This window comes from Ambystoma mexicanum, chromosome 11 (assembly GCF_040938575.1).
Source record: "Ambystoma mexicanum isolate Mex_15411 chromosome 11, UKY_AmexF1_1, whole genome shotgun sequence".
Classification (NCBI taxonomy): Eukaryota; Metazoa; Chordata; class Amphibia; order Caudata; family Ambystomatidae; genus Ambystoma; species Ambystoma mexicanum.
The window spans coordinates 923,280,692-923,308,508 of NC_090934.1; the positions used below are offsets into that span (position 1 = coordinate 923,280,692).

At 49.1% G+C, this 27,817-nt stretch overlaps 1 protein-coding gene across 4 annotated transcripts in view; it reads right to left on the reverse strand.

Annotated features, from left to right (window-relative positions):
• Nucleotides 1-27,817, reverse strand: part of TSPAN4 (tetraspanin 4) — a 3,410,446-nt gene that overhangs the window by 1,451,742 nt on the left and 1,930,887 nt on the right. For 2 of the 4 annotated variants that reach the window (XM_069624017.1, XM_069624015.1), the window contains one exon: nt 1,563-1,596. The exons of the other annotated variants lie outside the window; for them this stretch is intronic. The gene's annotated coding sequence lies outside the window, so the exon portion shown is untranslated. The remainder of the gene's footprint in view (nt 1-1,562; nt 1,597-27,817) is intronic. 4 annotated transcript variants of the gene reach the window in all.

A 27,817-nucleotide genomic window follows, 5' to 3' on the forward strand; every position in this document is an offset into this window, starting at 1 on the left:
GTGTCCCCCCTGGCCCTCCCTGAGTGCCTGTGTGCCCCCCTTCCCTCCCCTGAGTGCCTGCTCCACCCTCTTTACTCTGCATTGCACCCCCCTTCCGGCCTCCTTCCCTTCCCACCTCCTCACATCCATCCTCTTCTACTACCTTTCCTACACCCCACTCCTTCTCCCTCCTCTCAGACTTCCCCCTCCTAGCACTTACTCCTATCTTTTGTTCCGTGACTCTCGATAGCAGCTTGTCTGTCCCCCCTCCTCCCCCCTTGTTCTCTTCCTCCCCCCCTCCCCTACTTTCAAATTTGTCACTGACATTTTTGTTCAGTATCGTGCCTTGTTCTCCTTTCCCCTCCGTACCCTTGCCCCCCCTCCCACCCCTCCTCTTGTTACCACCTGCACTGCGTAAATTGTCGTCAGACATAGTAATGTTACTGCTTGCTTTGTTCTCCTCCTATCCATTACCTCTTGCCTTACTTGTTCTATGCACTTGCACTATCAGAAATGTCGACAGGCCTATTATGATAGTTATTTTTACATTCTGTACTGTTTCAAGGACTTTGCTGAATGTAACTGTATTTTCCTTTGTTCCCCTCCCTCTTTGAAGCGCTTTGAAACACGTTGTGTATAGGCGCTATATAAATAAACTATCATATCATATCATATCATATCACCATAAAATAATTCCACCTCACAAAATCAAAGTCACAAAATACTTGATCACAAAAACACAGTGGCACCTTAATTACACTTATTCCCCACTGTGTTGAACAAGCCCAACTTATATAAGTTTCTGTCCTATATGTTGCAGGTAACTGGACATTCTTCAGGGGCAGGAATTTAACATGCGCTTCAGGTAGATCTTATTCCATCATCTACACATCAGACTCCTATATCTGAACCAATAGTCAGAAGAGGTAAATGTCTTCAAACTCAGTAGCAACATCAATTCTTGCTCTTCACTTATCTAGTCGATAGAAGGATTCACTCAAAACATCAGGTACCCCGGGGTATAAGGATGATTCTTCTCCTTGACATAATACATTGCCCGATTCATCGTTCCAATGTAAGCAGTTACCCCTGCATGTCAGACCTCTAATTCCTTTAACAGACTGCCTGTAAATATCACGCTTCAAAAACAGCAACCTCAAATGATAACCTCTTACTCAAGATAGGTAATACAAGGGCCAGGTTGTCTTACTGATAAATCTAGTATTGGATTAGTGCTGCAAATGGATGAAAAAGATTGAAAAAGACCCTGCTCTGGATGCGTTGGCCTGCAAAGGCCTTCTTTTTCAATTAAGCAGAGTGCTACAAACTCCTTGTTTTATGGTCGGTCTCTTGGTGACTGTTGTGATACATTGCACAACCCCAACTAACCACATTTAAGAAGCACGCAAAAGGGGAAAAAAATACTGGCTGCAAGAATAACGTATGTCCAGATTTTCCCATAGTAGAAATCAAAAGCTGTAGTTCAATGGACCTTCTCCTTAGAGGAAAGTGCAGAAGACAAAATAGCATTGGATTTTAAAAAAAAGTAATGTTCCAATAAATATGCTGGCAAAGTTACTCACCTTTTAGACCAAGCAACCTGTTGTGAAATATTCCCTGTAAAACAAAATCACAATAAGAACCAAGTGCTTGTGGTCTTGTGGTTAAGCGTCTGCACTGGGAACATGACAACCTTAGTAAAATCCTGGTGGCCAAATACTTTAGCAAGCTTGCCAAGCTCAAAAAAACCAAAGGGTTTGCATCTGCCATCTGAATAAAAGTTACACTGTTCACACACATTTGTCCATTACTTGTACCCAGTAATACAGCCACAATCAGGGGACACTAACTGCACCAATGTCTGGAACTGCAAACTCTCTTGCCACATCATAATTGCCCTCTGATCATTTCCCTTCCTGACCCCCTATGTCTGTCTTTCAACAATACTCTGCTTTATAAAGACAACGTGAAAAGTGCACATACCATACTGTCACTCGAATATATACATCCTTATAGAACAATGTTAGGCAAAAAGTGTACAATTGTGGCATTGTTCCCCCCATCTTGACTTGGAGACCACAAACACCTGAATGCAAATCAGCTTTAGGCCAAAAAATGATCACCGGGTGCAATACTTTCAAGGACTGACAGCAGCGCGGTTTCAACAACTAATAACGTGGATGCTGTGTTTTTTCTTAGTCTGTTCTGAGATATTTGAAAGGAAAAAAAGGGCATTCAGTGCTGTGGACTGTCTCCAATCCATGTAATAACCATGACTAACCCTGCTTAGCTTCAAAGCAAGAAAGTGGCCGGTCCACTCAGGCCATGCTGCTCTAAGTGCTCTTGTAACTTGGAATCCCTTATTAGGCAACATGACCTGAGGGGGCAAGCCCCTTCTTTGATTTGAAACTAAGCAGGGTCAGTCTTGTTTACTGCATGGATGTGAGACCCACGTCACTGACCAGAGCCTTCCATCATGGTCAGTGATTTTTCACCCCCATGTAGCTGTAGTTGTAAAAATAACTATTTTTTTTAAATGTTTGTATAAAAGATGGCAGGCTTTGAGAACTCACAATGTTTTTAGGCAATGCGCAGTGAGATTAAATTATTTGCAAAGGATCACACACTTTGGTTAAGCAGCATGCTGCAAGCTCCATGTTTTATGGCTGGTCTCTTGGTGACCATTGTGATACATTGCACAACCCCAACTGGCATTTAAGCAGGACAGAAAAAGGGAAAAAATGACCTTCACAAAGGATAACATATGCCCAGGTACTTTTGCACCCAAAGCAAAAATCAAAAGCTGGCCCCCATGAATATACGCACAGTAAGTGAACATATATCTTAAAGTGTAATATAAAAATGTAGTTCAATTGACCTTCCCCTTAGAAGAAAGTCTGCAAGAGAAACTGGCATTGGACTTTTAAAAAATGTTATGAACACCAGACAAATAACCTGAGAGAGGACATGTTCCAATAAATATGCTGGCAAAGTATAAAAGGTGCTCAACCTTTAAACCCAGCAGTCTGTTGTGAAATATTTCCTGGAAATCAAATCCCAATAGGAAACAAGTGCTTTTGGTCTTGTGGGTAAGCGTCTGCACTGGGAACATGACAACCAGAGTAAAATATTGGTAGCCAAATTCTTGCGCAAGCTTGCCAACCTCAAAAAAAAAAACAACGGGTTGCATCCGCCCCCTGACAAAAACGTTAGACTGTCCACCCACATATGTACTTTACTTGTGCCCTGAGAAGTAGCCACAATCAGCCGCAAATAACTGCATCAGTGTCCAGGATTGCAAACTTTCTTGCCACATAGTGGGCAAATAATCATCACGCACTTGCCCTCTCATCATTTATCCTCCTCACCCGATGTCTGGCTTTTCAACAACACTCTGCATTATAAAGATAACTTGAAAAGTACACATACCATATTATCTTTCAAATATATAAATCCTTATAGAACTATGTTGTGCAAACAATGTACAATTGTGGCAGTATTCCCTCCATCTTGACTGGAAAACTACAAATACCAGAATGCAATTCAGTAAAAGGAAAAAACATTGGGGGTCATTACGAGTTTGGAGGCAGTCATGGTGCTAATGGCACCAAGGCTGCCTCCAAACCCGTGTCTGGGTCCGTGGTGTCAGAATGGGGACTTACCGGGACATTCCGACCTAGGCAGACCCGGTAAGTCCCCATTCTGAATGCCATTCCCCATTCTCATTCGAGCCCCCATAGGGCTCAATTGGAATGAGGAAGGAGCTAATAAGGGGCCCGCAAATAGCGGGCCCGTTATTAGCTCCCTGGTCCCTTAGTGAGTCCCGCTAAGAGTGGCTGGTAAAACTAGCCGGCCCTAGTGGGACCTGCTAAGGGACCTCGGAATGTAGCGGTAGGGGGTTAACGGCACCGGCATCCTTACTGGAGCCATTATCCCCCTACCGCCGTACTCGGAATGACCCTCATTGTCTCTAAGTGCAATACTTCCATGGACTGACACCACATTTTTAAAATAACATTCGGATGCTGTGTGTTTTCTTAGTGTGTTAGGAGATATTTAAAACCAAGAAAACACTCGGCACCCAGAACTGGGGCCTGTCTCCCATCCATGCAGTAACCACGAGCAACCCTGCTTAGCTTCAAAGTGAGCAAGGAGCCAGTCCCCTCAGACCATGTTGCTCTAAGTTGGCTTGTAACTTGTGCTCATTTATTTGGCAACATGTCCAGTGGGTGCCAGCTGCTACCTTGCTTTGAAACTAAGCAGGGTCTGTCCTGGATGCCTATTGTGTCACAGGCCATGTCCAGTGATTTTTCACCACTGATGTCACTGTAGCGATAAACATATATATTTTTTTCCAACGGGCACAGAACTACAGATACCCTCGCCTTTCGGTAGTCATTTCATGTATGGACTACAGATAGCCGTTGCTATCTTTAGTTTTATAGCTGCGAATATCGGAACAATTGACAAAATAAAATGCTTTCTTGCCCCCCCAGGTCTTCGCCAAGTTTTCCCCTTCATGTATGCCAGCTCCCCCAACTCCCCAGGTGGCCTCCTGCGCTACCCTGCCCTCTCCTATTCCCCCAACAGCACACACTGGGCCTCATTACAACCCAGGTGTTAAGGGGTTAATGGCGCCGTAAAAGGTGTCAGCGCCGTTAAACCCTTAACGCCTGATTACGAGGTCCCTTTGCGAGTTGCACTTTAACGCCTGCTTTTAGCAGGCGTTAAAAAACCAACCCGCAAAGGGACCTAGGAGCTAATTACGGCACTGTAATTTACGGTGCCGTAATTAGCGCTTTCCCCATTCCCATTGAGCCCTATGGGGGCAAAAATGGGAATCGGGAAGGGCACACGGTGAATGGGGAATTACCACCCGCCAACCTTGGAATGGGCCGGTAATTCCGCCATTCACCATGGCGGAGTTGGTAATTTACCGGCGTCAAACATGGCGCTAAAAGCGCCATGGTTAACTCCAGGGTCGTAATGAGACCCACTGTTTCTGTGACGCAGTTTGCTTTGAGATGTCCACTATTCGCGGATATAGCCTGTGTTACAAAAAGTTATGTGTTGCAAACTCAGTGCCTAGACCGCCTCCAACTCCCAAATTTCACTTGGTGTCTTCTTTCCACCCCACCTCCAGACTGACAGCATTTGCATGTTTTTTCACCTTTTTCCTATAAACTCAACTATATCCGCAGCTATCTCTCGCATCAAGCAAAAACAAAGATGGCAGCTGTTTCATTTCTACAAACCCACAGATTTTTTGGAATGAACCCAAGATATAGCTATCTATTTTGAAGAAGGGGCACCCTCTTCTCCATCAAATATTTAAAAAGCTACTGCATGGAATATCCCTAAACCACAAAAAACCCTCCAGTAAACACTTCATGCCCAAGTTGTATCAGACCTGGTCCACATCCATCCAGTGGTTTGGGAAGTGCGGTCCAGCAAAATGTGACCTTGTTTGTCTATGGGAAAATGAATGGGAAGTAGGGTGCAGCTTTTATTGTTTTATTTGTTTATTTTTTATTTTTTTTATTTTCTTAATAACTTTTTAGTTTGCAGTCCGGGGGGCTCATCTGTCCCTAATTGGCTTAAACTTTCGGCCAAATCTGTCACACAAATCAAAAGTTATTATCAATAGAATTTTTCGAGGTTCCTTTGGGAGTCCGATTCACTTTAACTGTAGTGCGGCGACTGCCAGCCTATAATATACATAGAATTTTAGTTAAGGTGGAACTGCAGTGCATTGGCTCTTCACAATATGCTACTGCTTATATCATTTGAACCTGTTAACTTATCTGTATGAACCATTTTGAAAAACTTGGCCAGGCTAGTAGCAAAACATCTGGTAGGTTTGGTACAAATCTGTCCAACAGTTCAAAAGTTATGAAGTGCTAACAAAGTTGTATTTTTGGAGTTTTCCATTGGTTTCCCTTTAGGGAAAAGTTCACATCTCTTCTGCACCTGCATATCAGAAACCGCTAAACGGATTTTCATCTATTTATTTGTTGTTGGTGAGGGGAATCATCGGACTTGAGGACATTTTAAGTTTTGGCTTGCGCCACTGTGAGGAATTTGGACATCAGCACGGTGGGTTTGTGCTCACCTGGGCTCTTTCGAAATTTTATATCAAATTGAATGATGGTAGATCAACTCTGGAAAATGTGTGGGGCTAACCCGCACACATTTTCCTAGGCTGACTGCACGACATACCCATAGACCTGTGTGCTCTGCCTGCCACCTGATACCTGCAGCTGTCTCCCATTTTGAACTCTGTCACAGAAACTGCAAAGCGCCCTGAAACTGACTCAACACTGTCGTGCACCGATAACTCCTACAGCACAAGTTACATTGTGGTTCTGTCTCCCTGGTCCTTCCCTGAAGGCCCCTAGTGACATTTTATGACCCATTGCTCCCTTTGTGTTGAAACCAAGTATCCTTGAACTATTGTGATTAATTACTATACCGACTATCAGTATCCAGCGTGCATTAATTTTCCTTCTTTGAAACTGTCTGTCCTCTGTATTCCCTTACATGGTGGGTTGTATTTTGTAGCGTGCTGGAACTGTCTGTTGTGATGATAATGAAGTAGATATTTGTATACAACCTTGACTGGACAGTCCCTTTTATCATTGAGTAATAATTGTATTTTCGCTGTGTTGCAACTAACCAACGATCCACGACCTTTCGGAGATAAGTCTGCCGTTCTGACCACATTACCAAAATTCGACAAGGCGGTTTATAATTGACTTGTGTTTTTTCAATCTGTGCGTATCCCTTCTGGTGTACTAAAGGTGTGGGGCTGATTGATGGTTTAGAAACCGATATTCATCCCTGCACCACTGATTCCCCGGAAGTTGATTCATCACATGGGGTAACAGAGGCAATCAGCAGATCTGATTGATCTCTGTTATGTTAAGTACCCTTTAGTGCCTGGAGCACGCCACAGATAACTAGGTGCCATTGAGTACAGTTATGGACTCAAGCCCATCATTATTTGACAGGCATCGTCTGCACCCCTGCCGACCCATGAAATCCTTAGTGGGGGGGAGCCCTCTGGGGGGTTCATTTAGCATAGCTAGTGTACTGGGGAAACCCCTGGCCGGCCCATAGTGTCGGGGTTTTCTCTGAAGTACTTCAAGACGAGATAGCTGCACCTTGAGATGGATGGGGTGCAGATTTGTTACTCCAAACCCAATCAATAAGGACAACTCAATGGTTTGGCAAAAGAGAGTCCGTTTAATGACAAGTACAAAAAACGGGGAGTCATGGCAATCAGCAGTGATGCGATAGTCCGTCTCGCTCCAACTCCTCAAACTTCATACAAAACATAACTTTTATACTTAAAACGCTTCATAATCTGACATGTACCACTCAACAATTAACATGCAATTCTATTGGTCAGGAAAAGGTAACTTTAATATAAGTGCTATATCTGTATATGGTAATGGACTGAGGGGATTGGGTAAAATACTATCAGGTGGGCAACTAAGCCCTTCCTTAAAATGACAACCGTAGACGTCACTAAAAGTACGACGTCCCATTGGTTCTACTTACTATAGGACCCTAGATTACTTGGTCCATTGTGATTGGGGTGGCATCAACCCCATGCATACATTGCCACTTTGCTTAGCAGCATGCAGAACAGTCAGCCAGGTGCAGGGTGCCCCCCAATTCACCCTGCCTTCCTTCAATCAATTATCACTTTATGGGCTATGTGTCAATTAGTTGGCTGTGGTTGGCCTTGAAACTGCATCTTCTTGTCTCGAGAAAGATATCTCTCTCTGGACGGGTGCCAAGCGTAGGTGTGAATCAGTGCCTCTTCTCGCTCGGATGGTCACGTGCTACCACACTGTGAATTTGCCTCGTTTCTCTAATTTTGTGTATTTGATTTTCGTTTCACCCGCCACCTGCCTTCTCTTTCTTATGTCGATCCTTCAGGGGCAAGATATTCTGTTCTTAGCTTCAATTAAAAGTAGCTACTGTTCATAGCTTCCATTGGTATGACCTTGGCTTCCCAGGCACAAGCTGCCTCTGCGGAGTTTCGATTCAGCCTTCTTTCCTCGTGTTTGCTAGAATATGAATCCTATTGCGTTTGGCCTATAATAACCTGGGTTGGTTCTGCTTTTAGTGCAAAGTGGAATAGCACTTATATAACATGCTTAGTTTTGAGGTAGATTGTGTATGATGGCGCTTGCCGCTCTATTCCTCTACTTAGCATATCAAGCCGCACTCTGTTCTTAGCTTTCTTGTGGTTACAAGCATATGTATAGCTTTCTTGTGGTTACAAGCATATGTACAGACGTTAGCTGGTTGAATATCTTCATCCTGCTTACTGCTTAAGCTCTCTTATATTTCAACAACGTTCTCTTCTTTCAGGTTCACAATATCTTTATTCATGGCATGTCGTCTCTTTGCGTCATCCTTGGATCGTCATATCTTCTATGGGTGCATTAGTCCAGGCCCTTGTGACGTCACCATTCATCTTCCATTAGGGACCTTTTGGTTTCTTCCTGGACAGTACTTAAGCAATCTTCATTTCGTCTCATTTGCTGATAGGGTTTTCTCAGTGAATACCTTACTGTCCTTGGTTGTTTGGTTATTGGTACTTCAATAGGTGTTGTGTTTCTGATAGGCACTGGGCAGAGCCCTACTGTGGTTCTCTGCTGGTTTATCTGCTCATCATACGTCACATATTTTGGTGTGAACATTCCTGGTACTTCAAAATGGGCGACTGGAGTGCAAGCTTTATTTGGGACTTCCTCTATACTAGCCTCTCCCTCCCCAACCTCCACATGACATGGCAAACACAATGCAAGAAGTGACTTGGTGGATGTGCTGTGTTAGAGAGGCAAAGGAATGGGTGTGCTGCGTTGGGTTAGGGAGGGAAGCGGTATCAGTTGGTGCTGGCAGTGTGTAGGCAGTGAGTGCTAGTTTAGGGAGGAGTTTGTGAATTTAGGAAATGCATCCTTTGAATCGAATAATGAAGCTGTATCTTGTATACAATGCATTTTACACTAAAATAACTAAGGGGGAGGGGAGCACGCTAATATAACCTGTTTGTTGAATACTGAGAACCATGGCAACAACATATTGCCAATAAGTCCTGTTGGGGGGACTCATCCACCCCCATTAGTCTGGGCAGATGGATGTTGACAGTGCCCTTCATCATCCTTGTCAGCGTGCTTCAGAACATTGGCACCCGATGCCTGATGCCCACGTTGAGCGGCATGCAGCCCAACATGATGATCTCACCAACCTTATAAATGTTGCACTGTAGAGCTGCTCCTGCCCGGTGCAGACAGCAGAACCTGTCCACCAGAGGATGAACACCTGCACAATAGTGCCACAAGTACTGACGCGTGCATGGTTGTACTGCATCTGGTGTGTGTTCTGTTTGTCACGGATGGGCATCGTGAGCCAGAGCAAGTGGAGCTATCAAGGGTCACCTGAAGGATGTCAGTAGAGGATGGATGAAAGGGGTGCATAATGAGTGCTGCTGTGCAGGTGCATTATTGGCCTGATCCACATTACCTGGAACCTTCATCCGTGTCCTCGTGCAGTTCATTACTGCATTCACCGACCGCATGGGTGATGGTGGGGAGTGGTTGGTAGAGAAGGGAGGTTGGAAGAATATGGGTGCTGGGAGTGGGGCTGGGAAGGCAGTGGGGATGAAGGATGCAGAGGATTGAAGAAGGGGGTGGGTGCATTAGGATGGAGGAAAGGAAAAGAGTGGAAAGGGGTTCTGGGACAAAGGAAGGGAGTTATATCACACACCCAACAGATCGGTCTGCCTGCCATGCCAGATTCCAGGAGCCTGAGATTACTCAGGACCATGAAGTAATCTGTAGATCCTGGGAATTGGGCATGGCAAAGGGTGATGCAGAGACTTGCCTTACACGTCACCTGCACATTCATACTTTCACCAGGTGCTGCAGTTCTGGAGGACCTGCTTGCTTGCCTCGACTGGACCCAATTAAATGTGGGCACAAAGCAAAATGTCTGCCATGTAAGAAAATCCAGCAATGCTAAGTAAGCTGGTTTTAGTGGTATTTACATTGGCCAGGCCTAAAGAGGGAGCTATGCCCATGCGCAGAGACCAAATTATCATCCAGCTGAGGGCAATCAAGAAGGCGAACTGGGACAAGCCATGCAGCTTTCTGTACATGTGTTGAAATGTGCCAGTGGCACAAAGATTCACCAAAGACACCACTTTCATGAGAGGCTGTTTGATAGCCAGGTATTTATGCGGCCTCCCGTCCCACCTACTATCAGCTGTGGATGGTGGCATGGCCCAGGTGGAAAGGTGCTGCTCATAGCTTGGCATCCACGGTGATCGCTTGAAAGTTTGGACAATGGTCACCCCCCGTCTCCTTTCGTCTTCTTCCACTGTGCAGCAGGTCTAGTCTTCCCTTTAGCTCTAGCTGCCTGGCTCCATCAAAAACAATCATTAGAATGTCAATGTGCAGGTTTAATACTATAACACCACCTTGTTGATCAATGGTGCGCTTCCTTATTCCGCGCCCCCACTCCGATGGCCCCAGATTAGCAGTCCCCTTGCCTTCAGATTGATAATCGGTTGTTTGGGCGTAGTCAAGATTGTCTTACAAGTGGGGCCTGAAGCTAATGTAGTTGGGCCACACTGCAGTGACATTAATGGCCACACAGCGCTGCTGAGAGGGCATTTACAGATTTTGTGTGGGCCTGGTCCGCTCAGGCCCTACCCTGTCTACGTCGCAGTGTACGAGGCATTTCTGGAGCATGCCAGGTTGCAGTCTTCTGATCTGCACTTCCTCCAGGTGGCCCAGTGCCTTCTCGCCATCCTCCAGATCATTTCCGCAGATGTCCATCGCCGGTGAAATGAAATTTACAGGCCAGCAAGCAGCCCAGCCTCCATCTTTCTGCCTCATACCTGGACAGCGCACGCCTCGATTGTTTCAGCCGCTTGCACCCTATTGATCAGTGTCACCGGTGCACTTTGCTTTCAGAGAGCAGCCTGGGGTCTCGGCTGCTTTGGCATCAGGGAGATGGCAGGTGGTGGACAGAGATGGATGAAACAGCTGCACTCCCATGAATATAGGTACATGGGAGAGGTTTGAGGTTAATGGAGTGGAAACAAAACTTTATAAGAGTATCATTTAGTGTTGACCCTTGCGGCATTCCGCTGGGAACTTGTCAGCATGATAGTGCAGAGGTGTGGACTTGCCTGTGACTGGTTGTTCTGCCCTAGAAAGCCAGACTCTCGTATAAGAAGGCATGGTGTAGTTGGGCTGAGGTGAGGCCGAGGAGTGCAGTCGAGCCCATGAGGTGTGGTTTAGCTACTACTGCATGTGTGTGTGGAGTGCTTGTGGTCATTAGTGTGTGTTTGGATAACAAGCTCATTGATCATGTGTAGTGCTATAAAATGCTTGGGATTATTTTATGTTGTGATGGCATCGCCGTTGGGTGAGCCATGGAAACAGGTTGAAGGACTTCTGAGGACAGTGCAAACGACCCACTAAGAGATGTGACTCCTGGAGGTGGCACACAAGGGATTGCCCAGAGCCAGTCCAGTCTTCCCTCATCACCCATGTGACTGATGCTCCGACCTTGTAATCAGAGAGGATCCCTGGATGGGACCCCTTCCCAAAAGGGCCACAGTGACATGAAGGAAGACACTGCCCCATTAGACCATCAGGAAGGAGTTATTATAGCTGACTGAGATGCCCAGCATCACAATGTAGTCAGGGCGTGGAGAGGAACACAGGAATGGGTGGAGTTTGCTGCGTCTTGCGGACCAACGTTGTGAGCTCCGAACTTTCCGAGCTTTCTGCCCCTAATATTGACAGGGTCCCAGAATGGGTCATGGAAAAGAGCTTGAATGAAAATGTCGGTTTGCAAGTACAAAGAGTGGAACAAGGGGCAGGCATGCAGTGTGAGAACAGTACTGCGAAGCAAGTACCGACAATCACGACGCAGGGAGCTGGGGCGTGGTTTCTGTGGTTGCTTCTTTCACCCTATGGTATTCAGCTTCTCAAGTCTGCATGGACTTCTTTAGGCATGTTTGTGCGGTTGCTTCTATCACACTCGCCTGGGGCATTTGGGTCATTAGTCCTGTGTGGGCTTTGGGTCTTCTTAGCTGGTCTCTGGGTTTTTTCACACCCCTGCGGGACCTTCGTACTCTCAGCTGATCATGGTCTCAGTTGCGGCCTCACCACCCTCGAGCTGCTCCTCGTACGCTGCTGTGTACCTTTACTACAGCAGCCCTGCTCTGAAGTGGAGGTGGTCTCTCTGGTCCATGTGGATCTGCATCCTTGCCTTTGCTCTGGTCTGCGCGGTCTGCTGTTCCATGTGACCTCGCCCTTCTCTGCTGGTGTGTCTGGCTGATTGCATTGGTCCTGGCCTTCCTCAAGAGGCGGCAACTAAAAAACATGTTGGAAACCAAGCCATTCACTTTAAAGGGGCCCGGTACGTGCTTGCGAAGTTCAATTCCCATATAACCAACACACATTGGGGAATTTGAAGTGGAGGGAGGCAGGTTGGAATCCTTATGTAGACATTACTTGTGCCCTGGGGGGGGAGGAGTCACCCCAGTGGGATCCTGGTTACCCCGGTCCCTAGAGAGGGTATTGTGTAGCAGGCTTGCCTCCCTAGCCCCAAAGAGGGTTGCTTCACCTTGAGGAAAAGGTACGAATTCCCAGGATTTTTCACATCAGCCAAACCTCCACATACAAAACCACACCCACACATGTGGATTGCGTGGTTTGGCAGACCCACATTTAGTCTAAACTGTGAAGGACATTCACCAGAGATGCCTGTTTGGGCAGGGAAAAGCCTACATAGACAACACTGGCATGTTTGCCATCTACCTTTGCACAAGCAAACAAAGGAAGGCCACCAAACAAAAAAATGCCATGGAACCCCTGTTCAACAAATTGAACAGGGTTTCCATGCTGTTGAGGTATCCTAATGGTATGCGTGCCTGGTGCAGAGGATAACTTGCACGTCACAATTTCAATTTATAAAAGGGCAACTCATCCTTTCAGCCAAAATGCCATTAATTGTTTTGGGAGCTATAGAAAGATAAGAAATATTCTCTTAATCCAGCTGTCAATGGCCTCATTACGAGTTTGACGGTGCAGTAAAACAGTGGTGGTAATTCCATTAAGGCCAATTCTTTTGGTAATAACAGAACTACCATTGTTATTACCGCACCACGAAAATTCAGAGTTGGACCATAAGGTGCAGGATTTACTGTCAGCATCATTTTGTAGATAAATCCTACACTTTAAGGCACAAAATCAGCAGAATAATGACCACAGCAGAATTACCACTCAGTATAATTCTGCCAAAATCACACTAGAGTCCTATGGACTCAAGAAAATGTGAATTAACACCACCTTGCCGCCACTCGTAATCCTGTGGTAAATTCACAGGGCCCAGCGGCAGTAATGATACTCAGTATTGCCTGTAAATTGGCAGCTTTTCAGCCAAATTACAGCTAAACATGTAATGAGACCCATGTATTATTTGGGAACATAGTTATTTTTTAATGTATAATTGTTTTAGGCAGACAGACCCGCTCCCCATCCTTTTGGTGCGTGAACATAATCAAAAGAGGTTTCCGGAAGTGAAGTCCTATGTCTGCCTGCGGAGGAAGAAAACTCTCCCTTGAAATGAAGACAGATTGAAGTCAGAGGAAAGCTGCAGTGGAACTAGACGGAGTGCAATAAAGAGCATCCACTGAGGTAATTGGAAGGAATTTCTGTTCCTGGGTTTCGAGATGTATGTAACAGCTCTTGCACCATGCCCGCAATTGAGCACCGGGGGACCTGATGAGGAGGCAGGAGCCGGGAGATAGATGGCGGACATCACAGCGAGGCTAAAGAATTCTGGCGCCTCTCTCCAGCAAAGCTCGCGCAGGGACCTGCCAAGAGAGAAAGCAAATGAGTCTTTACGGCGGGAAGGCGGAAATTAAGTGCCTGAAGCAGCTCCAGGCCATAATGATAAGACTAACAGTGGTAATGGAGTCCCAGCCTGCGGCACATAGGCAGAGAGAGCGCGCAGTGCCTGCTGCTTTGCTAGTGGAAGAGTCACACGTATGTCCACTACACAGGGGTGGAGCCAGCCTCAAAATCTTGGGGAAGCTGACTGAAGGACAGTTTTAAAAAGGGGTTCCTGAGTTGGGGCAATGCCCCTCCCAAGCGGCGCATGCCCAATATCAGTTGTGTCTTAGCGCCGACACCCTCAGTGGTGAGGCACAGTGGCCGCCCATGCTGCTCCCAATAACCCCCCCCCACCCCCCAGCTCTCATTCCACATTCCGACTCTCACTCCTTCCCAACTACCCCCCTCCCAAAGCAACCCAAACCCCCATCCACCCAAAGGATAGGCAGAGACCAGTAGGATGAGTGGGAGAAAAAATTGCCACAGCAAACTTTATTACACATAAAGTCAGGAGTTAGCTTACAGGTGTTCCGTTCACGCTCAGGATTTTCTACTCTGAGAGCAAGCAACTTTCCCCCCCCGCCCCCTCGGGTCCTTGGGGGACCCGACGCGGGCGCCCAGTCCCTGCCTCAGCAGTCCCTCTCTACCCTTTGGCCATTTCTTTATTTTGCAATTTTTCTTTTCATTTCTTTCCCCAACGCTATTTAAGTGCAATTTTTATTTCGTGCTTTAATTTCTTTCCCATTCTTCATTTCCGCTTAGGCACCTTCTAAAGGATGCGTTCCGGTCTTCTTTTCCCCTTCTTGCTCCCTTTCCCCTGTATTCTCTCTTCCCATTTCCCCGGGTTGGCTTATTGATCATAGTTAACTTTCTCTCCCCAAACAGGTCTTCCTCCAGCCCATCCTGCCAGGGAGCCCCTCTCCCCCTTTCAGCCAAGACCCCGATCAGCCCGAGCTCTCCCCGCCGCCTTAGTTGTCCCATCCCCTCCGGCCCCCATCGCGCCCTCCTGTTCTAGAGAGCCCCATCCATCAAGCGCATACCTATCCCCCAGAGCCCCCAGCATCCTTCTTATCCCCTCCTCTTCCCCCGCCTTTCGCTTCGGGGGGTCCACCCCAACTAACCCCCCTGCTCCTCCTGGCCCCTAGCCCCCGCACTCCAAGGCCCTCCCCCCAGGTTTCTTTTTGATCTCCTTAAGCTGCCAATACCAAAGGGTGCCAATCCCAAAGGGCCCCCTTCTCTTGAGCCCCCCTATCTCCCAGGGGCCCCCCCTTCCCCTCAGTTACCAACGTACTTGCCGGAGCCCCGTTTACAGGGCAAACTTTCAATTCACCCCCCCCTTGCTGACTTCATTGATGCTTTGCAATTTTCAGTTTCCAACGATGCACTTCCCATTTCCCCCACCCACTTTTGGAGTTGGAAAGGTCTTCCAAGCCCCCTAACCCTCCCCATTAACGTGGGCCTCCCCTGAGTCTAATACTCCTGGGCGCCGTTCTTAATAAACTGATGGCTGTGCAGTTCCCCTTGTGGGCTCCGCCAGTACTTTCTAATGGGAACACCAGGTAACATCCGCTGGGCTTGTCTGCCAAAGACCAGTCGCTGCGACCGGTGTCACCGCCATGACTCACAGCGGGCCACCGGCCGTAGTGAGTTCCCCCTCATGCACCTGGTCGCCTTAGCTCAGGAATCCCCGGTTAAACTAACCATGCGCCTTTCACCCCTTTCACTCCGTCCGCAACAGGCACGCAGGCCCTCCGGCTGACAACCGGTGGCGTGATGACTTGTGTCGCAGCCTTCCCCGCTGGTGCTCCTCCTGTTTGCAGCTTACATGTGCAGGAGGGCCAACTGCCTGGCAGCGGCGTGCCGAAAGAGGTCTTCCCTTGACCGTTCTGTTCCATGACTGGAGGCCCCCCTCGTCCCATTTGGGAGGGGGACGTTTTGGGTCCCGAACAGCTTCCTTCCTTAGCAAAACCCACCTCGACACTCCCCCGCCTCCCCCCCCCCCCGCTGTTCAATTGCAACCCATCCCCTGCAGAGCATCCTTTAGGTTGTACACCATCACCCTTACCCCCTCTCCGGATAATTTTTTTTTTTTTTTTTGCGCAACCCGTAGTATCCGATTTAATCAGGCATGCTTGACCCATCCCGGGCCCCTGCTGATTTGGAATTTCCCCACTTTGACGAGCCATGCCAACCACGATCCGTAATGCACTTTTGTAAGCTATTTTATTATTTGACCATTGTTATTGTCTGTTTTATTATTTGACCATTGTTATGTCTACATTCCCATCTAATAATGATTGCTGACAAAATTAAGTTCCGGCTGAGCCCTTGTGCTCCTTAAAAGAGAATTGTCCAGTAGGCCCCATACTTTCGATTGTTCGTGCCTTGACCTCCCTTGCTGCGGCCCCTTCCATTGTAGGGCCGTGTTGGCCCCCCCTTTTCCTCGCCACTAATCCCCCACCTGCTTGTGCTCCCATCGCAAGCCGTGGTCGCTCTCCATGTTTTTTCTAAACCTTAGGTCGTTCCGCAGCCAAAACATGCCCCCCCACTTCCTGTGTTCCTCAACCACGCATTCTCTGTAGTGTTGAAGGGCTGGCCCCTGGTCGTGGTCCTTCTCCATTATTGTCTGCTCCATGACTCTGAATGCCGCCAACCAGTTCTGCAGGTTTTCGTCCGGCCTCACCCTTTTTCCGGCCAGCCCTCTGCTCCCACATGACTGCAGGGTGTCCTGCCCTCGGAACACGCCCTCCGGTAGGCCGCCGCCCCCTGGCGCTGGTGCCCCAAACCGTTCGCTCGACCTTGCGTGTCCACAAACCTCGTATTTGTTGGCTGTAAGACTCGCCTGGTTACCCCTGCTCCCTGTAAGTAATGACGTGCCTGAGTAGGAGGAGGCGGCTGCAGCCCGGGAGCTGCTCGCTTCGCCGTCCGGCTGTGGGCCCCCCATCCTGGCCACCGCAGTTTCCCATCCTTCGGTCTTAGCCAACACTGCAAATCTTGCCCAGGCCTCTGCGTTCATTATCTCAAGCGGATGCGGCAAACGACCGATCTCGCCCCTAGCTTCTGCTACCGACTGCTCGTCTCCCATCTTCTCCCGGTCGATCCTTGGAAGATGAAGCGTGACGACCCTGTCTTCCTAACCCAAACTAGGGGGCTCGCCGCCGGCTCCTCTCCCTGCGTGGTACGTGAGCTGTCTGGTGGACCCTGAAGGATGAAAGAAACACGGTGAGCGAGCCGACCAGCTGTCGTTGCCCCCCCAAAAACCCCATGCTCCAGGGCTATGTGTAGTCCTTTCAGTGTGCTGAAGGACTTGCCCATTCTTCGCTCCCCCCCCTCCCGTGTAACCTCACCATCGCCCACTCCCCCTTCCTGGCAAACCCCGTAAATGTGTGCGTACTCTGCCCCACCTAGCGACCCCTGCCCTTTGCCCCCCTTCCCTCGCCCGCCCGAGCACCCCTCTCCTACCAGAGAGAGAGGGGGATCAGGCTTGCGCGCCCTACCCTCACTGCCTCCTAGAAACCGCCAACGCACTACCCCCAAACCTCTGCCTACCACGTGGCTAAGTCCTATTATTGCACTGCACACCACCTGGTAATCGGGACCCCTAGCCATCCTATTTTTGTTACCGACCCCATTTAGGTTATATTCTTGTAATGAAACCCATCCCTATTCCCCACCGCGGTTTAAACCCCTCATGGCTCGGAATGCTAGCCTCCTCCTGTGATGCCCTGATGAATGATTAAATCCCTGTGTGGTACTCCAACCCTTCCAGACCCCTTTTGCGCCTTGAAACACTTGTGTATGTACGTGTTCTAGAATTCCCCACCGTATCAAAAACGTGCGGTGTTCCTAGCAACCATTGCTTCCTCCTGCCACCACTGGCACCTGCGCACCCCATGGCTGCCTCCCATGTATTTAAATCCCAAGCCTGTTCCCCCAACCCAAACGCCGCTACCCTTTGCCCACAGCCAGCTCCACCTCTCCATGGTAAGTGCAACTGTCATGCTGCGTTAAGACTAGGCGCCTGTTGAGTTTTTTTTTTTTTTTTTTTTTTTTTGCCGTCACCCACCTAGTATCCCTTACGTTATCCCACCAACCCCTTTCTGGAGATCCTCCAGCGTAAACCCCCCCCCCCAAATCGCGTCAAAGTGGGCCACATATGACATTTCTGCCAGCCCAGAGCATTTTCTATGGGAAAATTCCGAATTTACACCCATGAGCCCCATGGTGCCGAGGCCCGCCGGGGAATCTCCATAGTTCCTTATAGGCCAATGCTCCCCCGCGCACACTATAACCTTAGCCGCTCCTGCCCGCGACCATACTCGTGCTGCCTTCCTTCCATATTGCACGCAACGCGATAAGGCAAACAGATCAAACGTACTGTCCCGCCCGCCCCGCAGCAATAAAGTGCTTTACCGCATTAAGCGAGAATGCAAATGGAACGAAACATCGTTTCCCGGCGCGTTACATACAGCCTTAAGTAATTGGACTGCTGCACCAGTTAGCATACCGGGGCCACACCGAGCAGGAGAGATGTGGGTTGGGTGGATGTGCGGTGCCACATGGTGCTGCTGCAAGACCCGATACCCTTCGGCCTTATATGCAATAAAAGCGTACTTTCAGTGTGGCCCTTTACCCCTTGCACCATTCCCTTTGGTGTTACGGTTCCGGGTGACCCACATTACATTGCTAACCAACGTGCCGCGTTGCGGACTCCCCTTTCTTGTGTCAAATGGCCATCTGTGTTCTACCCAGAGCCTGCATATATTGTAGGGGCTCCTTGCATCGCGCGCCTGTCGCGGCTTTCGCCTTCTTATGAATTTTAAGTGCTGGCGCGCGCAGCAAAGGGTACAACTGCTTGCACCCCATCTTCATTGCACGCGCTTATATTGTCCAGAGGTAAGCAACATGAATAACTGGGGCCCGAGAGTGGCACCTGCCTTACCTTAAACCGAAAGTGGTATTGCAGCAATACTCTAGCACCACTTATCTACCTAGCACCCAATAGAATTTTCCGTGACATTGCCGGCATGCTGTAAAAGGTGTTAATTTTCAAACCAAGAATCTTAAGCAAAATAAACCGGCATAGTGAAATCTGAATAAGACCCCCTTTAAGAGCCTGGCCCGAGAACCCGCGCCAACACACCTAAGGAAACCAAATCAAAGAGAGCAACTGTCGGCCTCAAAAACACCCTTGGGAGTGTGTGAATGGCCTGTGTGCTCTAACCTGTCCTAACCCAAAGCAGCCACCATAATGTAGCCATTGCCCCCCGCGCAACATGCTTCCGACTAATCGGTGATGTAAAATGAATACCTGCAACTCCAAATCTGCCCAACCGCCGGCTTTCATGGCGATGCATTCCCCTGATTAAAGCCTGCGCCATTTAAACTTAAAATGAGGCCCATGCTCCCCAACCGCAAGCACGCTGAAAGCTTTACCGCCCGGGACCCCGCAGCCCTTACCACCCAACCCGCATCTATCCACCACCCTACCCCTCGTACATGTTCAATGGGGCAGCTGTTATTGCAAATGTTTTCCTTGTCCTACTGCAATAACTAAACTTGCCATTGATGCCTAAGGCATCTCACCATTATATTCGAAATTAACCTACCCGTGTAAACCACCGGCTCGCGGAATGGAAGCCTGCTGCCCCGCCTGATAAATTTGGGCCCCCCCAGGCAAACCCGGCACCTTGGGCATTTCCCCTAAACCGAACGAGGCCCCCTCCAAAACGATGCCCCCCACAATGCCATCATCCCCCAAAACCCTACCCCAATTGCTCATTTCTATACATTTCCCAGGACCTCGTCACCTTGGCCTTGCCCCTGAACCCCCCCTCCTTTGGCACTACGCGGAGCGCCCTGACCTTAACTCCATTCCATGCCCCCGCGCGGCCCCGCATCCCCAATCCCCCTAAACAATCCCATTAACTTAATAAAACAAAACGTGTCCTTTCACATTGCCTTCCAAGGGCGTCCCTCCATCCAGCCCAAACCCAAATCGGAAAAAGAAAAATGCTGCCTTGCAACCATACCTGCCCCATGCAAATCCACTGCGGAATACCTCACAAGCCTTACTAATCCCGAGACTGCCGATTATTACATTAAAATTCGTACCTGGCCGTAAAAGAGTGATAGTAACAGTCCACACCACCTTAACTCCATTCCATGGCACCGCGCGGCCCCGCGTCCCCAATCCCCATAAACAATCCCATTAAAATTAATAAAACGAAACGTGTCCTTTAACATTAGCCTTCCAAGGGCGTCCATCCATCCAGCCCAAACCCACATCGGAAAGGAAAATGCTTCCTTGCAACCATACCTGCCCCATGCAAATTCACTGCGGAATACCTCACAAGCATTACTAATCCCGAAACTGCCGATTATTCATTTCTGCAGCAAGCTGAGAGGCTGCTTTATGGGTGGGTCCCTTCCTGGGCCCACCCCCTGAGCTATTTAGCACTGCACCCCGCCAGATCCAAGAAACGGGTCTTGCCTTAACCCACTAGACCATACAAGCCAGCAAATAACTTATCTTCAAGTTAATAACAGGTCTCTACAACAAGTGCATTAACCAACCAAGCTATCTCACAGATTAAAGCTGTGCCCTGTGTCTCTTCACGCGCTTCACGGCCCGCTCAATCTCCCAGTCCCCATCTTGCCCACTTCTTCCTTCACTACATAGCCAGCGCCCCTGCACCTAGGGGGACCAAATGTCCCGGTTTTGCTGGGACTGCCCCGGAATTGGGCGCGCTGTCCCCCTCACCCCACTTCTCAAGATTACGTTCCCATTGGAACCTGTAGTGGTCCCGTTTGTAAGGTTTTCCTAGCTGGCAGGCATGAATGCACAATCTCACACAGAAGGAAAGCTGCCTTTTACGAATTAATACCTGATAAATCGTGCTTAAAGGAGGCGATCAGGGTTGGCTTATCTGCTCCCCAACTTCTGCTGTCTGCATCAACCGTACAACAGTGTCTACGTTTCACGGGTGTAACGGTATTTCAAATTTTAGCTCTGTTCAATGGATTTCGATCTAGTTCTTTGCTAATAAACGTAACAATTTGTGCATTGAAAACCACGGACACCATGAACTCTTTCTGTATTAATGCCCAATGGGAATTCATGTCCCAGATTGAACGCTAAGAAGAGACAGAGGACCCCGAGGACCTCATTTCCAAGAATGAACTCTGCACCACCCATTAACTACATCGGAACTTCACTATATGTTCCAGAAAGCATTACGCCCCGCCCATTATTGGTGCCACACCAGGCATTCCACCACATAAGACAACCTAGCCCGGAATGCCCTACATATCACTTAAGAAGACTCTGTATCCCTTAAACCACCCGGGCCTCCCTCAAACAGGGCTACATATCGCAAAAGCACTATGCCTCACTTAGTTCATAGGCCCCTTCCCAACACACACCGGGCTGCATGTCATGGAGTGCACATTGCTCCCCTCAGTATAGAAGGACCAGACTGTTCACATTTCTATACATGCACACTTCAGATACCTCCGGACGACTACATTCCCCAGAATGCACTTTCTATCAGTAAGTACTGAAGTCCCCATAAGACCAACTGTCCAATGATACACGGTTCCACTTGGTTGCAAGTCTTCACCAAAAGAGCTTCATGTTCTATCCTGCAATCGCTTGCTCAGTGCCGAGGTGCCATGGCAGAACACCAACCCACGGAATGCCCCTGCCTCAGTATAAAGGAGACGCACACCCACCCGGACGACATTTCTCCAAAGCGCTTTCTACCTAATAGAACAGAGGGCTTGGCATAGCACTACATGTTTCAGAAACAATTGTCTCAGTACTCCGGGCCACTTGCGCTACATGGCAGTGAAAACCATATATTTTGAGAAGAAGAAATTCAGTCTGCCCACCTGGGATGCAATCTGTAGCATGCAGAACACTCGCACACATGCACGCTCCCAATCGCGCTCATCGACTCTCACATTCTTACACTTTTACACAGGCATTGAACTAGTTGAGCTCATTTGCCTCCTTAATGTTCACTCCAGATCATCCGGACGTCCCTTTCAAATGTACCAGACGACACCACCAACGCCTGACCCCCTTTGTGCCCCGTAAGCGCGCCAAGTTTTCCCCCTATACCGCTGCCTCCTCGGATGCCGTGACCAAAACCGAAACCCTCCGACCCCTTCATTACAAACTCCGCATCGAGCAGTGTAGCTACCATTGCCCATACCCGGTCTGGCCCCTTAGCTGCGCCGCCACCCCCCAAAATCGGCACATTTAAACCTGTTAATGTGCTGTTACTACTGCCTACGCCCTGCTCTACGTCGGTGGGGACCTGGGAGACTGCACGTTGCATCGTAGGCCCCCTTCTTAACAGCATCGCCCGTGCATTGCAGCCCCCCCCCACCATCACTTTAACCCGACGCATTGCCCGCCCCACATTCCAACTTCGCACGATACGACCCTTATCCTAATTACGCTGCCCGCAGTAAACCATTCCCGAATTGCCCCTTACCTGAAGTCGAATGTACGACCTGGTTTGCCCCCCACAGCTAGCACGAACCGTCTTCCGGAACAAGGATTCTCCGGCCTCACGAACACTGGAAACTCCACAGGCTCATAGCGCAGCAGCAACTTAGGAGGGAAGCCGGCAGAGAGAGACCCTGCGTCTTCCGACCGGGTGTATTTAAGCCCCAAATGGGCGCGCGGGTGATGACGTCACTCGCCCCTCCCCTCCCTCACCAGGGTGGAGTGATGCCTGGCGCACACCCCCACCTCACCCCACCCCCCGACTCCTCGCGCCACCGTGCCTTGTGAGGCAGTCGTCACTAAGGGGGGGCCCCCGCCGAGGGGCCCTCCTTCGTAGGGCGCGGGAGCCCGTCGTTGCATTGTGCTGTGCACCTCGGTAACCCTCGCACACATACGCCGTCTCTCTGCTTCCAAATCCCATTACAAAAAATTGGAAAAGGTGAAGCACAGGAAGGTCAGTGTTACTAACTTTTCTAATGCTGTGAGTCGCCTTCTGGAGGTCAGGTGACTACAGGTCCCTCCCAGATAGCAATATGTGTCAGTATCTCAGCACAAACTAGATATGCTTGCACTTTACACGTACATATTTACAGAAGGTGCATTAGCCGCATGCGTTGGTGATCCTAATTCCCCCTGAGACCAGGGCGCTGAATATCTATTGTAGCTGTTATGCCTTACTTTGGCCCATTATATCAATCTTTCATCATAATCCAGAGGATTATTAGTTTCACAAAGAGATGCTAATCATTGGGATGAGTGAGCACCTGAAAGATGAACGGAGCAGCTATTTTTATTTTTTATTTATTTGCATTTTTAAAGCGCTCACACAGCCCGGGGGCATCGAGGCACTGTTACAGAATTGTTTGTTGTTGTCTTAGTTGCATATTTATAACGCGTTTAAATACCCAGAGGTTTCTAAGCACGGATCCAGGGATTGCACCTGTGTTGCTTCATGTCGTCTTGCTTCCAAGGCGAGCATGTTGCCACTGAGCTATCCTCCCAGGCAAAGCCTTTGTCTTTGTCATGGGGGATATATTGGGCAGGGCAGCTACTTTTCTCTGCCACTGTACATTTGTTGCTGCTGGGTCTGCCTATTAATGACTGTTTAGACTTAAAAACTCTGTTGTGATGTAGGACGCCACTGACAGCAGGGCGCGCCCTGCATCAATGTAATAATAAAGAAGGGATCCGCCCAGGCGCCAGCGGCCAGTCTCAGTGAACGTGGCTCACTGTGTATGCTTATTTATTGGGAAGCGCTGTGCACTGGGGACATCTCCCAAAAACTGACGACGAGGTGGGCAGTGGGCTATTTGCCTTCTCTACACTTTGACCATACCAATGGTATATAAGGCGCTATATAAGTGCAAAATAACATAACATAACATAACATTGGGCGCTCCCCATGTCGGTGTGCCAGTGAGCGCTTCACGCCCTTCTGGTGGCACTGTCAGGGCTCCGGTGCTGCATACTTCGCAGCTCCCCGCGGTCGGTGGGTGGAACCAAGGCAGACTTCACGACTCCCCAGAGTCGGGGGTGTGAAGCCGGGCCCGTGTCGTGGACTGCGGGACCTGATCACTTGGATTAGGCATCCTGTGCCATATGCTTGTCCAACCATGCCCCGAATCTGGTAGCTAGGCTTTGAATCTATTTTCAGCCCAGCGGCATCCATACAACTGGCCTCCTGGCTGCCCTCCCTCCCAGGCTGGATCTAGAACATTGACTTTGGTGTTGTGCATTCCCTGAGTGCTCCCCATGACTGGCGGTGGAGCTGACTAGAGGGAGGGCCTGAAAAATCAGGATCCAGTGATCCTTGGGGGGTGCCTGAAGGTACGTGGCCCTGAGCAAGAAATCTTCTGTCTGCATGCCGGGGACTACTTCTGCACACCAGTGGTGGCAACTGGCAGCCCTATCAAGGGTGCTTATGCCATTGGTCCCGGTGAAGGTACGTGGACCAATGCAAGGCATCCCCTGTCTTCACGCCGGTGACTACCTCTGTACACCAGTACCTTGTGGCTCTACGAAGTGTGGTTATGCCGTTGGGCCCGGTGGGACACTTCAACATACCTGCTGGTGGTGATATGCCGTGAATATGCACGATGAGGAGGACAAAGTGTCTTATCGTCCTGGACCACTTCCTCAGGTTCCAGCATGCACAGTGGCTGGCATGATCCCCCCACAGGAGGACACCCTCGAGTCTTTGCAAAGAACAAGGTGGCAGAATTTGACGTCACTGGCACCCTGGCGATGTTAGGCCGCTGTAGGGACATGTGGGTTGAAAGTCTTGAAATGTTCTTTGAGACGACAAGGGAGACGCACGACAATGCAAAGAGAGATATGCTGCTGTTCAGCACTGGGAGTGAGGTACACCAGATCTTTAAGAACCAACCGGTGAGGGATGACTCTTATGCGACGGCGGACAGGTGCTCCAAATGTATTTGCGCCCCAATGGTTAACCGGGATTACAAGTGGTTTTGTCTCCGCCAAGCCCATCAGGACCCTTCAGAATCCCTCGATGCTTATCAGAGACATCTTTGACGTATAACAGTGTTCTGTGGGCTGAATGAAGAGACCGATGAGATATGGGCACAGATCATTCAGCACTGCATGCCCTTGGTGCTTTGTCATCAAATTTGAGAGGAACTAGACATCCCACTGCCGCGGATTCTCAAGCTCGTCAGATCACACTAGCTGGTGGCCTCTAAATTGGCTCACTTGGAAGATGCTGCCTAACTAGCAAGATCTGAAGTGGCACATGCTGTAATTTCAAAGGACTTGGTGAGCACACACAACAGGTATAACCAGAATGCACAGCAAGTAGCTCCCAAGCCAGTGGACAAAAGGCAAAAATCTTGTGGTGAATGAGGGCATCTAGAACATGATTAAGCATGCCAAGCAACCTATCAAACATGCAGTCGCTGTGGTAAGCCACTATGCCCCCGAAGCCCAAGGCACTAACTAGGGCAATGACATGATAATTGATCCACCCACCAAAGATATTCACACACTTAGGGGCTGCAGGTCTAATCAAGTCCTCGCTGAGCTGGCAGATATAAGAACATTGCTACAACTGTTGATAGAGGCCCAAGGGAGGGGAGGAGGGAGACTACCCCATTAATCTATCCTGTGAATCTAATGCCATGATGCAGGAGAGTGGTATGGCCCCAATCCCTAGGCCAATCAATTCCTCATCGGTAGATCATGTTCCAACCACTGTGGGCATAGAATCCCCAAGAAGGGGGGTGACCAGAGCATACAGTCCCGGCAGGAGAGAGAGCATGGCTGAGCACCCTGCCAAAGGAAGGCTTATACCACCACAGTATATTTACATGGGGTTCCCTAACTAGCAATAAACAAGCTAGAGCTACGGGATGCCCTCCTCAACAAATGCTTACACTGGCTGCGGTTTATCAGAGGCTGCACTTGGGTTTCTAGGGAGGCTATGGCAGGCTGTTGCAGAATGCCAAGCAAGGGCATGAATCATCACAACACAATTAAGATGGACTTTTGGGACCGCAGGATAGCAGACAGGGGCCTTGCAAGTAGCGGGTGGCTGGGTTGGACGGTAAAGAGTGGGATTTCAATCAGTCTGCACCCCCTTCCAGAGTTAGATGGCCAACTTGGAACTGCTACAACCACCACTGCCCTAACTGGTATGAACCTAATACCCTTGGGACAAAACCATCTTGGGCAGAAAGTGGTGGGTTCCATGGAATTTATGGTATCCTGAAAGGGATGGTTTTCCCGACTGTTGTTCTGTTTATGTTTACTAAGTATTAATTGTGTTAGGATGTATTTTGATGGCCTGATGGCTGAATAAAGTTATGAAAGTAAGTAAGGCAAACCCAAACATTTTGCCAGGCTGCGTCACCCTCCGTGGCCAGTCCCAGAGCCCAGCTGCCTGCCGCTGACTCCACGACATCTGCGCCAACAGTGGGTGGTGGCCTTAGAGGATGATCGCGCGTCTGTTTTGTCACAACATGCAGTGGCGTCAGATGTGGAAGATGTCTTATTCGTCTCAGCCATATTCCTTGGGGATGTGGGGGTATGCAGTAATAAAACTGCGGCAAAAATGTCGCCTTTATAAAAAATCGCAGTGGTTTGACCAGGTAAAGGTGTACCCCATTATACCATTTAAGGGGAGCAGGGGTTGCAGGGGTGTCCCCCACTCCTCTAAAAATAGTATAATGGGTCTGGGGTTGCGGGGGTGTCCCCCGCATCCTTTACATGTATTGCAGTGGCAAAAGTACAACCTTTTTACCACGATTCTCTGTGTAAACAGCCATTTTTGCAGCGATTTTAACACATGGAACCAATGTGGGGAAGTGCCAGCAACCCTGATGCTTGGTATTCATTCTTTCCAGGATGGTGCCAGTCCCCATTGACACAGAAACATTATGCCCTCTTTGCAATTCCGCAAGTTTAGCCCACCTACTAAGATGGCCGCCCCATGCATCCATACCTACACCAATGGGGGGTCTTGACCACTGCTGCAGGATGGTGTGTTCCCCCCCAGGGTGATGCATGATGCTGTGTCAGTTCAGGCAACCTTCTACGTGATGCTCATGGCTACTGGCACTCTCCTTATCTGCACCACAGTGGACCAGGTGGATTTTGCATATCAGGGTACCAGATGGACATTGCCTGTCGCCTGAAGGAATTCCATTTGCTCTTTGAAGGGGGAAGCTGCCTTAAAGGGAAAGAGGTGCGGTTAAATCTAGACCCGTCGGTCCAACTGGTAGCAGTGCGTCACAAAGGTATCCCATTTCATCTGCGGAAGAAGGTGAAGGTGGAACTCGACCAACTAGAAAAAGTGGACATCATGGAATGTGTTGATGGCCCCACACCATGTGTATCCCCCATCATGGTAGTCAACAAACCAAAGTGCCATGACAAGTAATGAATTGGCGTAGACATGCGACCCGCCAACAGGGCGAACCGCAGGGAGTTTCATCACACGCCCATTCTCTATGACATCCTGGCTGATCTGCAGGGTGCCATGGTCTTTTGAATGATTGACCTGAAATCAGGATACCATCAGGTGCTGCTGCATAAGGACTCTCATCCCATAACAATGTTTCTGTATCACGTCAGGTTGCTTCGCCACAAGCAGCTCAGCTTCAGGGTGTCCTCCACTGCAGAGGTATTCCAGCACACAATCAAGGGCCTATTGGTAAGGCTCCCTAGAGTCCTGAATGTGAGCGATGACATCTTCATCTTTGAAGGAGCACATGGTGAGGCACATGGTGAGGCTCGCCGCAATACTACAGAGACTCACGCAGCATGGGGTGGCGCAACAGGGGCAAATGTAATTTTCTTTGATTCCGGGTGGATTTTTTTGTTTTTGTTCTTCACGAGAAGGGCCATTCCCCAGATTCCAGCAAGGTTTGTG